The following is a 12947-nucleotide window of genomic DNA, read 5'->3' on the forward strand; positions in this document are numbered from 1 at the left end:
GTAAACTGATACTACCTCTTTGAAAATTAGCATTTCAGTTTCCAAGATGCTAAAAATACCATAAAAGCATTCATTATATTCCAAGATATCTATCTACCTTAAGAATACTAAAATACTGGGTACCAGAGTGATATTAACAGTGGGTAAGGTATCGGTCTGAGTCATATCAGAAGTGATTTCTGAGAACAGAGACAGGAGTAAAAGTGAAGTCTTCTGGGTGGGGCTCAAAAAGCAAAAAGAAACTAATAAAAATACTAATGCAGGGGTCCAGAACAATATTACAGAGGATAGGGCATTTGCCTTGCATGTAGTTGACCTGGGTTTAATATGAATATTAATATGAATATCAATATGAAACCTCAGGACACCAGGAGCAATCCCTAACCAAAGTCAGGACTATGCCCAAAGGGCCACTGTGTAACCCCCAAATAAACAAACAAAAATTACCATCAATTGCTCTTTCATAAAGGGGTAAAAAATGCAAAATGGATCACGGAAAGTCTCTTCAACAAGTGGTGTTGATCAGCCACATGCTAAAATAGTGAACTCAAACCTCCATCTAACATCGTACACAAGGTCAAATCAAGCTGAATTAAAGACCTTGATATCAGACCTGAAACCATAAGGCAGATAGAAGAAAACATAGGCAAAATACTCCATAACATACAGACTAAAAGCATCTTTCAGGAGGAAACATCACTGTCCAAACAAGTGGAAGCAGAGATAAAAAAAAATAAATTATTAAACGGAGAAGCTTCTGCACCTTAAAAGAAATAGTGACTAGGATACAAAGACCATTCACAGAATGAGAGAAATTATTCACCCAAAAGCCATCAGATAAGGGGATAGTATCTAAGATATACAAGGTACTGACTGAACTTAGCATAAAAAAAAAAAACCATCAAAAAATGGGGAGAAGAAATGAACATTTTCTCAAAGAAGAAATACAGATGGACAAAAGGCACATGAAAATTGCTCCACATCACTAATCATCAGGGAGATGCAAATCGAAACAACAATGAGGTACCATCTCACAGCACAGACTAGCACATATCACAAAGATCACTGCTGGTGTAAATGTGGGAGAGAAATGAACTCTCATTCACTGTTGGTGGGAATTCCGTCTAGTCTAGTCCTTATGGAAAACAATATAAATATGCCTCCAAAACTGGAACTTGAGCTCCCATGTGATCCAGCAATACACTCCTAGGGATATATCCTAGAAACACAAAAACACAATACAAAAAAGCCCTCTGCATGACTATGTTCACTGCAGTTCAACTTACAATAGCCAGGATTTAGAAACAACCCAGATGCCAAATAACAGATGAGTTGCTAAAGAAACTGGTACATATACACAATAGATACTATGCAGCTGTCAAGAAAAATGAAGTTGTGAAATTTTACTATACATGGTTGGGCATGGAAATTATTATGCTGAGTGGGATGAGTCAGAGATAAATACGGAATAGTTTCACTCATCTGTGGGATTTAAGAAAAATAAAAGACAGTATAGTAATAATACCTAGAGACAATAGAGATGAGGGCTGGAAGAACCAGCCTATAATATGAAACTTACCACAAAGAGTGGTGAGTTCAATTAGAGAAATAACTACATTAATAACTGTCATAACAATGATAATGAGTAAGAGAAATAGAAATAGGGACTAGGGGAGGAGAGAAATGGGGAGATTGGTGGCAGGAAGGTTGCACTCGTGAAGGGGGGGTGAAACCCAACTACAAGCATGTTTGTAATTATGATGCTTAAATTAATATATTATTTTAAAAAGTATAATGACATAATTAGAAATATTAATTAGCATTTTTTGAGAAATCTTGGGAAAAGGAGACTTCCAATATTAATTTTTACTCCATACAATAATCTTAAAATGACTTTATCAATATAAGCATACTTTGTAGTATGCTTTGTAGTATGCTTATAAAAGTATTTGAAAATGACAGTTACATTTTTATTTTTTCTGGCTATCAAATATCACAAAGTAATAAAAGTCATTTTTATATAAACTATTTCATCTTTGCTCTACAGAATCAGCTAATTATCTCAGTTTGGTTTTTTTAAAGGAAGTGACAGTTAATATTAAAAATTAGCATAATGAATACGTGATAGAGCAAATGAGGTTGTCTTTTTCTGTACTATACTAGAGCTAATTTAGGTTTCACAACTTCTATACATGTCACAGTTATAATATTCTTTTTTTTTAATACTGATTACTTTTGAAATTTTAGTCCTCGCTAAAGAACACCTTATTCATCTGTGTTACTAATTTTACCCAATTCAAATTAAATAATTCATAAAAATAGACACAGTTCCAAAAATTATTTATTAGAGTCAATATTTAAATTTGACATTGGCTCATAAGAATTTTATCTCTGAATCTTTTCCATTTTTATTAAAAAACAAAATTGGATTTAAAAGAATGAATCAGTTACTCTTATGTTCATTTGTGTCTACATCCTAGCAAGTTCAGAATACATAATAGACTCATAAAACTAATACCTGAGAACTGAAATAATAAATTTATAAATCAATTGGTTGTAGCATTTGATATTACTTCAATTTTCACTTATAAGATTACTAAAGTAGTATCATTAATTTAAATAAATTTGACAAATATGAGTAGAAAGTAAGACGCATACAGACATATGCAATGCTCCACCTTATATTCAGTGAGCAATTGACAATAATAAAGAGTCCATTATGATTTAGAGGATTTACAGGACCAAAAAAATTTTATCCTGAATTCTAATGTCTATGTCAATCTTTGATAGCATTTATATTGAAAAGTCTTGGTTTCTGGAAATTAAAATCGCATCCCAGGTGAAGCACAGAGGGGACTCCAGGATGTGGTAACAGTAATAAAATAAGGCAATGCCAAAATGATTAGTACAATCTCTAGACATGGCTTACTGATAAGTGTGTAATGGTTATACAGGTTTCTGAAAATCTACCAAATTTCATCTATTATAATTCTATTAATGTGAGAAAACAACTCTTTTGACTCTTCTTCTGAGGTGAGAAATTTAATATTATGATATATATATATATATAAAGATATATTGGGTGGGGGCGGGGCGGGGGAAAAAGATGTATTGGGTAAGAGCAAAGGTAATTCTGAATGTTATTAGTTGCTTTTTGTTTATGTGTTTTCTTTTATTTGGTACTATATTAGTTCCATTGAACTCCTGAAAGCTGTATGTTTCAGCAATCCTGAGTAGGATTAACCCCCAAGTGAGTCACTACTGAAGATCTATTTAGTCATTCTAATATAAAAAAATATAAAAAAAAAATCAAGCAATTCAAACCACAGTTGTTCAACAGGTTACATTAAAGTACATTTAAGTTGTCATTCAAGGATTGACAACTCTACAAAGTAGAATTATAGATTGATCACTGGTTTCAGAGTCCTGGGAGTAAAGTTTCGATTCTGACAAGCACAGTTTTACTGAAAAGATGGAGAAGAAAGTGTCTTCAAGACAAATTGAAGGCTTCCACATTAGAGTAAACCAAATTTTCTAAAAATCTTTTTAGAATAAATATTGCTACAATTCAAGTAGGAACAATACATGCTTTTTTGAGAATGACAACATTTCCAAGCATTAGTACCACTAAGAACCAAAAATAAAGCAAAATAAAATATACTCAAGAGCTGAAAAAAATCAAAGTAGTTCTTTATAATATCAAATAAGAGGAGGCACTAGGGTAAATTAGGCCCACAAATTATGATAATATTACAAGTCTAAAATTTGGACTAACTTCAAGAAAGGGCTGTAGAGTGAACCCTTAATCCTCACATTAATCCAAATATTGCCATATCAATAAACTGGACTCAACAAAAATAACTAGCAGAAATTATAACCATAAATGAGTAAATAAACAATATAAAATTGTCATGAAACAAAAATATATATACAAAAACAATAAAACAAAAATATATAACAGAAAAATAAAAACAAGTTGTTTCTTTTTTTGTTTGTTTTTGTTTTTTGGGGGGCCACACATGGTGACACTCAGGCGTTACTCCTGGCTATGCGCTCAGAAATAGCTCCTGGCTTCGGGAACCATATGGGACGCCGAGGGATCAAACTGCGGTCTGTTCTAGGCTAGCATGTACAAGGCGGATACCTTATGGCTTGCGCCAGTACTCTGGCCCCAGAAGTTTGATTCTTAATTTTTTTTCTTTTCAAGCTTTACCACTCAACAAAGCTTTCTTTATCGAGTGATAAAGCTCTCCAAAAATTAGGCATGTGCACCAGCCCTGAGCATGATTCTTAATTTTTTTGAGAAATCTTCACATTGTTTTTTATAAGTGGAACCATCTTACATTCCACCATCAATGGATGGAGTTACATTCTCACCACATCCCTGACTACTCATATGTGTTTTACCTTTCAAATAATCTTTATAACCTGACCACTAATTCTTCACTGTAAGCCATCATCTCTGTTGACCCTATTGCAGCAGTATCCCAAACTCTGTAATAGTTCAATTTCTATCCTAAGCCTTGTCTATTCTCCAAATGTAGGTAGACTAACATTTTTAGAGCATGAATTAGATTGTGCTCAAACCTTTCCATACATTCAACTGCATATACAAATTTCACAGTCCTCACTCTGGTTCCTCTAGCCCTGTGTGCTCTGACCTTGGTTCTTTAACCATATTCTTCCATTACTCTCCCCCTTAATACTTTGCCTCAGCAACATCAGCATTCTTATTTCTTACAGTTATCTAGCTCATCTTCAGAATCTGTACATCAGTATTTAATGCTGACTTTTAGGTTATTAACAGTTTTCATTAAAATTTCTTCTCAAATATCATCTCTTAAAGCTGACATTTTTATACCAAAGTGAACTTTTTAAATCTTTTTATTCTGCTTTGTTTAAATCTTAATTGCATGGATGATTTTGTGTCCAAATGGTAAGTTCTCAAAGGTAGAGACAGTCTTGTTCACCAGTGCGAACTGCAATAGTGGCTGGAAAAAACATAATTGTTGGTTGAGTAAGCTCATCTATTTCAAAGAGCTTTGGAAATCATGATTAAATTCTCCCTTTCTAATTAGAAAAATCTATGTTATAAATCATTTGTTTGTATTAAGTATATAGATTTATAGAGCACTGTAAATTCTAAAATCAGCTTGCTTGCTAGAGAAATAATGTTCATTTTATAAATTTACTTTCCAAATAACACTTAAAGATTTGGAAGTCACTACTTGATATAATTAGCTTATTCAACATCATAATTTCAAATATATTATAATATAATATAACTTGATAATAAAATTTTATTTAACATAAGCAAGCATACTTTTGTAGAAGTTACCCTGAACTAAACAAATAAACAAAGAAAGGAATTCTTAACTATTTTCTGAAGAGTACGTGAACCTACAAAAGTTTTTATTACTTAATAATTGTACTAGCTTGTCTATTAATATTGTACAAGAACATGTTCCCTAATAATCTACCAATAAATTCTCTATAGATACATATAAATGTGTAGATACAGATAAATATTTAAGCAGAATTAATAATGTTTTCCTTTCATTAATACTATTGGAGAAATATAAAATCTTTAATGATTTTTATTTGTTAACTGAAAGGAAAATTTAACTAAATTACAAATGAGATTACTCAAGCTTTTATCAGACCAGGATAAATTTTCCCTGTTTATTTGTCTCTTTGGGCCCCACCTAATGATATTCTGTGCTCAGAAGTATCTTTTGACAATGCTCAGAACCACATATGGCACTGGGGATTCAAACTAAGATTGATGGAATTCAAGGCAAGTAATTTGACTCTTGTAATATATTTCCAGCCAAAAAGGAGAATAAATTAAATAAAAATAAATAATTTATTTGCTTGCATTATAATACTAAATAATATATTTACTGTATAATAATGTAATAGCTGTCTGAATAAGAAGGAACTTATTTTGACTAGAAATACTTTGAAATACTATAGTAAACAAAAAATTTGTAAAAATAAGAAGTGTGTATGTGGTAGTTATTAGTTATCAAAAGAACAAAAAAGGAATTCTAGATTTGTGTTTGACTTACATTCCAAACAAAATTATTAAATGTAGAATATGCAGATCTTTCTTTAAAGTTATTGCTTATTTCTAGAGGCCCTCACAGATGAACTAACACACTAAACTGTTATTTTTGTTTTCTCATTTCCTTTCAAATTCCTCCTGTTATGATATCTCCTACTTTCTTTGTCCTTTGCTGTTTGTTTAACTATATTGAAAATTCAGTTCATGGGTTAGAAATGCATCTAGGCTTCAGAAAGTCACAGCTTGCTTTTCATTGTATCTTAATTACTTGAGATATAAACTAGGTGAGAAATAAAATAATTAAATAAAATGGACAAATCTTATTCTTACAAAGGGAATGAACCTGGGACAACTCAGGGAGAGGTTATCTAGTTTTGAAATGTTTTTATCAATTGTACAAATTAATATATAAAATATTTAATCAAATATGAGTGACTAAAGCGTCAATGTAATGAATGCTCTTTATATCAGCAAATAGAATCTCCATTCATCCCTTACAGTCCCCTCCTACAAACTACAATAATTAGTCTAAATTGCTGAAACAAAAATATTTCAAAGTGAAGTGCCTGGACCAAGATAGCAAACAACCTCTCATGCACAAAATGCAGAATTGATTCAGTAGCAAAGCTCTGTTCCACAAGATCATTCACAAACTTAGGTTTCTTCTATTCTAATCTGCACAGATGGAAACTAGATCATAAGCACAAAGACATGTACTAGAGACAATAATGTCCATCATTCAAAATCGAATTCATCACTATAGCTACTATATTTAGCCCTATGTATTTCACAAAACTCTGCATATGTATTCCTCTACTGGCACAGCCTTCGTTTTAGGTATCTTCTCATCTGTTTTCTATGTGGGTTCATAACTGATCTCCCTACATCTGCATTATTCTTGTGTTCATTACTACCGAAGATCACTTGTGTCCATTACTACCAAAGGGAGCATTTTAATATGCAAATCTAATAATTCATAACTGATTAATAACTTTCAATTGCTTCCCATGGTCCTAATTAATCATTTATAAGTACACTATGGTCCTTCACATTTGACTCGCTTTCCTCTAGTCTCTCATTATTTTTCTCCAGCCCACATCTATGCTCTGTAGGCATCACACCTGTCTTCTGTGTTCTCACCTTCAGAATGTTCTCACCTGCCAAGGAGATTTTAAACTTACTCCTCTAATAGGATGCTCACTTCAGCTATTTCATTGACTCTTACGTCAATTCTGAACTCAAATGATTTCTAAGGGAAAGTTTGCAGGATCCACAGGAAGCAATTAGCCCTCGATTATATACAGACATCATTCTGCAAATGTGTCACTGTCAGTAGTTTGTGTGTGTGTGTGTGTGTATGTGTGTGTGTGTTGTGCCATGTTTGATCTGTAGCTTCTGCATCTTTCATACTGACTTGTTCCTTCCAATGATGTCTTTCTACATCTGTAGTCTCTACCCTGGACACATGATTTCTCACAACTTTAAAATTTCCCAAGCTAGTATGATTTGCAGCAAAAAAATAAATAAATAAAAACAAAAACTTATTTATAGACTCCAATATTATTAGCCTTACTTTTGCTCTTTTACCCAGCCTCGCATTTTGTGATCATCCTTCAGTAAATACACACCCACAATCAATATCTTTTCATTGTCCTCTATTATCAGAATATGTGATGCATGATATAAGTGAAATTTATTGACTGTAATGTACCTAAATCTTTCACAAGTCAATTCAATAAAAGAGTCATCAGAATTAAGGCATAGTTACACACAAAGAGTGCTACACACTGCCCTTAAAATCATGAAGTCTAAATGGAAAATAATTCTTAGGAAAGCTGATTTATAACTGGATGGTCTGAGGGCAGGTGTTCTTGAGAGTAAGGGTGACTATAATAAAATTCACAACTCTATATCCACACAACATAAACCACACAAATCGAACTCCCAGAATATATATTCTCCAATACTGTTCTCTCTGTGAATGAACATGTTGCAGCAGCTTTAAGCATTTGCTCTTGAATTCCAAAATTCTGACTACAAATGAGGTTTGTATAATATCAAGACACTACTGTGAGTGGGTTCATTATTATTTTAAAAAATTCTCTTCCTTATTTGGGGGCTTCATTTCTATTTCCAACTCATTTTATCTGGAATGAGTTGCAATTTCTAACTTACTACTAGTAACAGAAGGTCTATGTAATTGAGACAATAAATAAATTCACAAAATGTTAACACAGCTTTTGTAGCTTTAAACATCTGCTCCAAAAATAAAAGTTTTCCAAACTCACAGTAATAGACAAAATGGTAACTTACTTTTAAGATAGGTTATGGAACTCAAAGGTTTGATGCAAATAATAGTCTCTTCCCAAACCCAATGTGAAATTTTAATATGATTTGTATGTGATATTTTGAACTGTATGAGCCTTTTACTGTACACTTAGATTCAGTGGACTGTTATAGATAAAAAAATTTTTTTTCTTGGGGGCTGAAATAATAGTGCAGTGGTAGGGCATTTGCCTTGCATGTAGTTGACCCAGGACAGACCTCGGTTTGATAAACGGTGTCCCATATGGTCCGCCAAGCCAGGAGCAATAGACAGGAGTAACCCCTGAGCATCACTGGGTGTAGCCCAAAAACAAAAAAAATTTTTTTCAGTTGCGGGGTCAAGAATATATCTAATTTAGATGATAATTGGAATTGATCACCCTGGACAAGAACTAGGTGCTGAAGAGAAATAAGGAGATAGGCACAGTATCCCTAAACTAAGCCACAGTGTCTAAAAGTGAATAAAAAGGAAAGAGAGAGAGAAATAAAATCTTGCCACAGAAGCAATAGTGAAATATTTTGCCACAGATAAATACTAAAGTGTGTAAGGACCTTAACTTAATTACCTGTAGTTTATCTAATTCTGACCCCCAATATCATATATGAGCCCCTAAGCACTACCAAGAAAATTCCTGAATACAGAACCAGGAGTTAGCAATGAGAACTGCTCTATATACCCTCTTACATCCCCTAATTATGCTCAAGGGACTATGCAGTACTGCATATCAAACAAGTAACTCCTGCATATAAAACATTCACTTTATCCTGTTACAAAAAATTTTCCTTACAGCTTTTATCTTGGAGCTTTTGCCTACACTCTGCTATCCATAAGATAGTCATATTTAGATCTATGGTTTTCAACTGTCAGTTCATGAACTAGTGCTGCTCTGCAAAAATTTCCTTCTGGTAAACATACAAAAAGAGTATTTCACCTTATCATAGGTTATGTGCAGAACATGCAAAAGTACCAGTATCATAAATGCTGATATACAAATATTAATCTAATTACTGTTATTTCTGCTTCTGCAACCAACAAAGTACTTGTCCTATTTACACATACCTATAAGTGTAAAAAAGGCTAAAAACCACTGATTTAGAATTACCTACTTTACATTATTTAATCTCCTAAAAACTACATGTAAATAATAATAGTTAATGAGTACTTATTATTTACCTTATTCTGAGAGGTTTATCTCAAGATATTAAGGATATTTAGTTGTTTAAAGAGACCAATTCATACAAATAAACCAGGAACGACGTTTTATTTGCTATGGTGACTAAATGTTTCCTTTTCTGACAGAAGAAAACAAAAGTTCTTATTATTTTGGTACATGCAGACCAGTACTAATATCCAATAGAAATATAATGAAAGGCAGCTGTGCAAGCCATGCTTGTGCTCTCAGAGGCATTGGTGGTGATATAAAAGAACAGATCTAAATATCCAAGCCATAAGAACAGTTGAAGGTCAAAGTGATTCATGAAAATACTTATGTGAGGTAAAGTGTAAAATAAAATTATGTTCTGTAACACCATTGCTATTTAAGGTAACAATAATATCTGGCAAAAAGAAGCTGGTTTTGTAGATGGGTTTGGAGCTGTAACATTGAGTGCCTGAAACTCTGATCAATAGTCCTGTAGATCATGGTGAGTGAACAAGTAATAACAAATTTTATAAAACATATAATATTTTATAAGTAATAGCATTTATATAATTCAAAAAACTAGATTAAGTTACTATTCCCAATTGAAATCATAATAAATTTTCCCTTTTTTTGTACAATTCTGAATTCAATATGTATAACTTATTACTCAGAAAAAAGTTTTAGCACTCAAAAGAAAAAATAGTAGTACAATTTCATGAGTTATACTGAAATGACAATTTGACATAAAGTAAAATGTCTTAGTCTTGAAGAAAAATCAAAAGTAGTCAATGCATCAAGTCTCAAAAAATGTAAGTTAAAAAGTTCTTTAAGGATGATTTACATATTTCATAAATTGCAAAACTTTTTCGAGGTAAATAACTATTTTCAACACCATTTCATATTGTATGACATTAAAGATATCCTCACAGTGTTTCCGTAAGATTCACTAGTAATGACCTTAGGAAGTAAGAGCTTTCCATAGCAATCAAGCTTTCAAATCAGTCTTCACTATATAGTTTGTTTTAATGAGCTGAAGAGAAAGCATAGCTTATGTCTTTCCTGTGGCCAACCTGGGTTCAAACCCTGGTATCTAATCTGTGGTCCCTGAGCACAGTCAGGTATGAACACAATCAGGACAGTCATAAGTAACCACTGAAGAGTCACATATGACACACACACCCAATAAAAAATGAGATTCACAAGTTAAAGACTTCATTTTTATTTTATTTTATTTTTTTAACAAAATGTGACTGAATGAGGGAAGTAGAAAGCCTGTCTAGAGTACAGGCCAGTGTGGGGTGGGGAGGAAGGACACTTGGGATATTGGTGATGGGAATGTTGCACTGGTGAAGGGTTTATATATATATAATATGTATGTATATATATAATATGTATGTATATATAATATATATATAAAAATCAAGAAAAAAAAGAAAAGACCTCCCAATGCTGTGTTCTTTACACTGACTGTATAGAAGAGGAGGTACAGTAAATGTTCCCATATATACCTCAAATCAGGCCCTTTGCCTGGTCTGTATTGTGAAGGGGGGGGGACAAAAAAAAAGACTTCATTTTTAAAACCCCAAGTTTAGATGTTATAATTAAAAAAAAACTTACAAAGAAGAGTACTAGCACCGAAGATAAAGCAAATAAATGTATAGTTATACCTTATAGAAAATGTTTGCTTGCTACCTAAGTCAAAGTTAACTTCCACATTTTAAAATAATTCTTCTACAAAATACATTTTTTCCATTGTGATTTATAAAGTCCTTCAGAGTTGAGTTTCAGACAGACAATGAATCAGGGCCATTCCCACCACCAGTGTCCACTCTCTACCAATTTTCCCTGAGTGCATTCCATACCACCACCCCAGTATAAACCAGCCTTTAGGTTGTTAAAGTTTGAGTCTCTTGGTTCCTTTGTTGTTTCTTTAACTTGAATATTTAGTTATTTCCTTTTTTAACACCACCAATGCACCTGAGACCACCTGGCCCCATCGTTTCATATTTGTCTTTCTCCTACACTCAATCTCTAATTCACTTTGAATTGACTTTTATGTAAGGTGGGAGATATGGATCAGTCTTTAATTTCTTAGATGTGATTATCCAATTATTCCAACATCATTTATCCCATTTCAAGTTCTTGGTTGTTTTGTCAAATATTAATCGGGGGCTTGTCACTGGATATTCTATTCTGACCCATGATCTGAAAGTCTGTCTTTGTTCCAATATCATGCTGTTTTGATAACTATGGTTTTGTAATAGTTGGATTCAGTTTGCTAAGATTTTGCTAAAGATTTTTACATCAATGTTCATCAATGAGATTGGTCTCTAGTTTTCTTTCTTAGTGGTATCTCTCTCAGCTTTCAAAATTAAAATAATGTAAGCTTTATATAAAGTATTTGGAAGGATTCTCATCTTTTCATTACTGAACTTGAAACAAGATAAAGAGATGTCTCCCACTTCTTATTTTTCAATATGGATTTGGCTAGCCTACATCTTTTCTGGTTCCATACAAACTCTATAATTGATTGTTTTAAGTCCTTGAAGAATTTTGTCTGATTTGGATAGATAATGCACTGAATCTACAGTTTAAGTAAGATGGTCATTTAGATAACATTTGATTCTTGAATCCATGAACATGGGATTTTTTTTCCATTCCCTTGGGTCTTTTTCAATTTCTTTCTTAAGTGTACAGTTTCTCTCTTGATGGGTTAATTCCTAAGTACTTGATAGTTTGGAATACTTTTTTAATTGGGATAGACAAATTGATCTCTTTCTCCTCTGAGTTGTTATTTGTATAAAAGAATGCAACTGACTTTTTTTTACATATATAATATCTTTATTTAAGCACCTTGATTACAAACATGTTTGTATCAACTGTCTTTTGTATATTGACTTTGTAGCTGCCATTTTGCTGGATTTGTTTATTGTTTCTAGCAGCTTTTTTGTGGACTTTTTAGAGTCTTTTGTGTATATCATTGTATCATCTGCAAATAGAAATAGTCTGGCTTCCTTTTTTCTATTTAGATTCCTTTATTTCTCTTGCTTGATTGCCATTGCTAGGACTTTTAAAACTATGATGAATAAGAGTGGATAAATGGACATCCTTGCCTAGTGGGAAACCTTAGTGAAAATGCTTACAAGTTTTCACCATTAAGAATGTTGGATATCAGCTTTTTAAAGATAACTGTTACTATCTTGAGGAAGGTTCCTTCTACACTATTTTGCTGGGAATTAAATCACGAATGGATGTTGTATCTTGTCAAATGTTTTCTCTGCATTGATTAATATGAGAATTTAATTTTTATCCTTCCTTTCACTGATATGATGTATGACATTGATTGATTTGCATATATTGAATCATCCTTATATCCCCAGAATGAAACCCACTTGATCATGATCTTTTTGATG

The 12947-nt window shown here is 32.6% G+C and overlaps 1 protein-coding gene and 1 pseudogene across 1 annotated transcript in view; one reads left to right on the forward strand and one right to left on the reverse strand.

Annotated features, from left to right (window-relative positions):
- The window catches only part of SLC44A5 (solute carrier family 44 member 5), a 407523-nt gene that overhangs the window by 216229 nt on the left and 178347 nt on the right, over window positions 1-12947 (reverse strand).
- On the forward strand, window positions 10972-11093 carry LOC126008004 (uncharacterized; annotated as a pseudogene).

The sequence above is a fragment of the Suncus etruscus genome, chromosome 4 (assembly GCF_024139225.1).
Source record: "Suncus etruscus isolate mSunEtr1 chromosome 4, mSunEtr1.pri.cur, whole genome shotgun sequence".
NCBI classification, from domain to species: Eukaryota; Metazoa; Chordata; class Mammalia; order Eulipotyphla; family Soricidae; genus Suncus; species Suncus etruscus.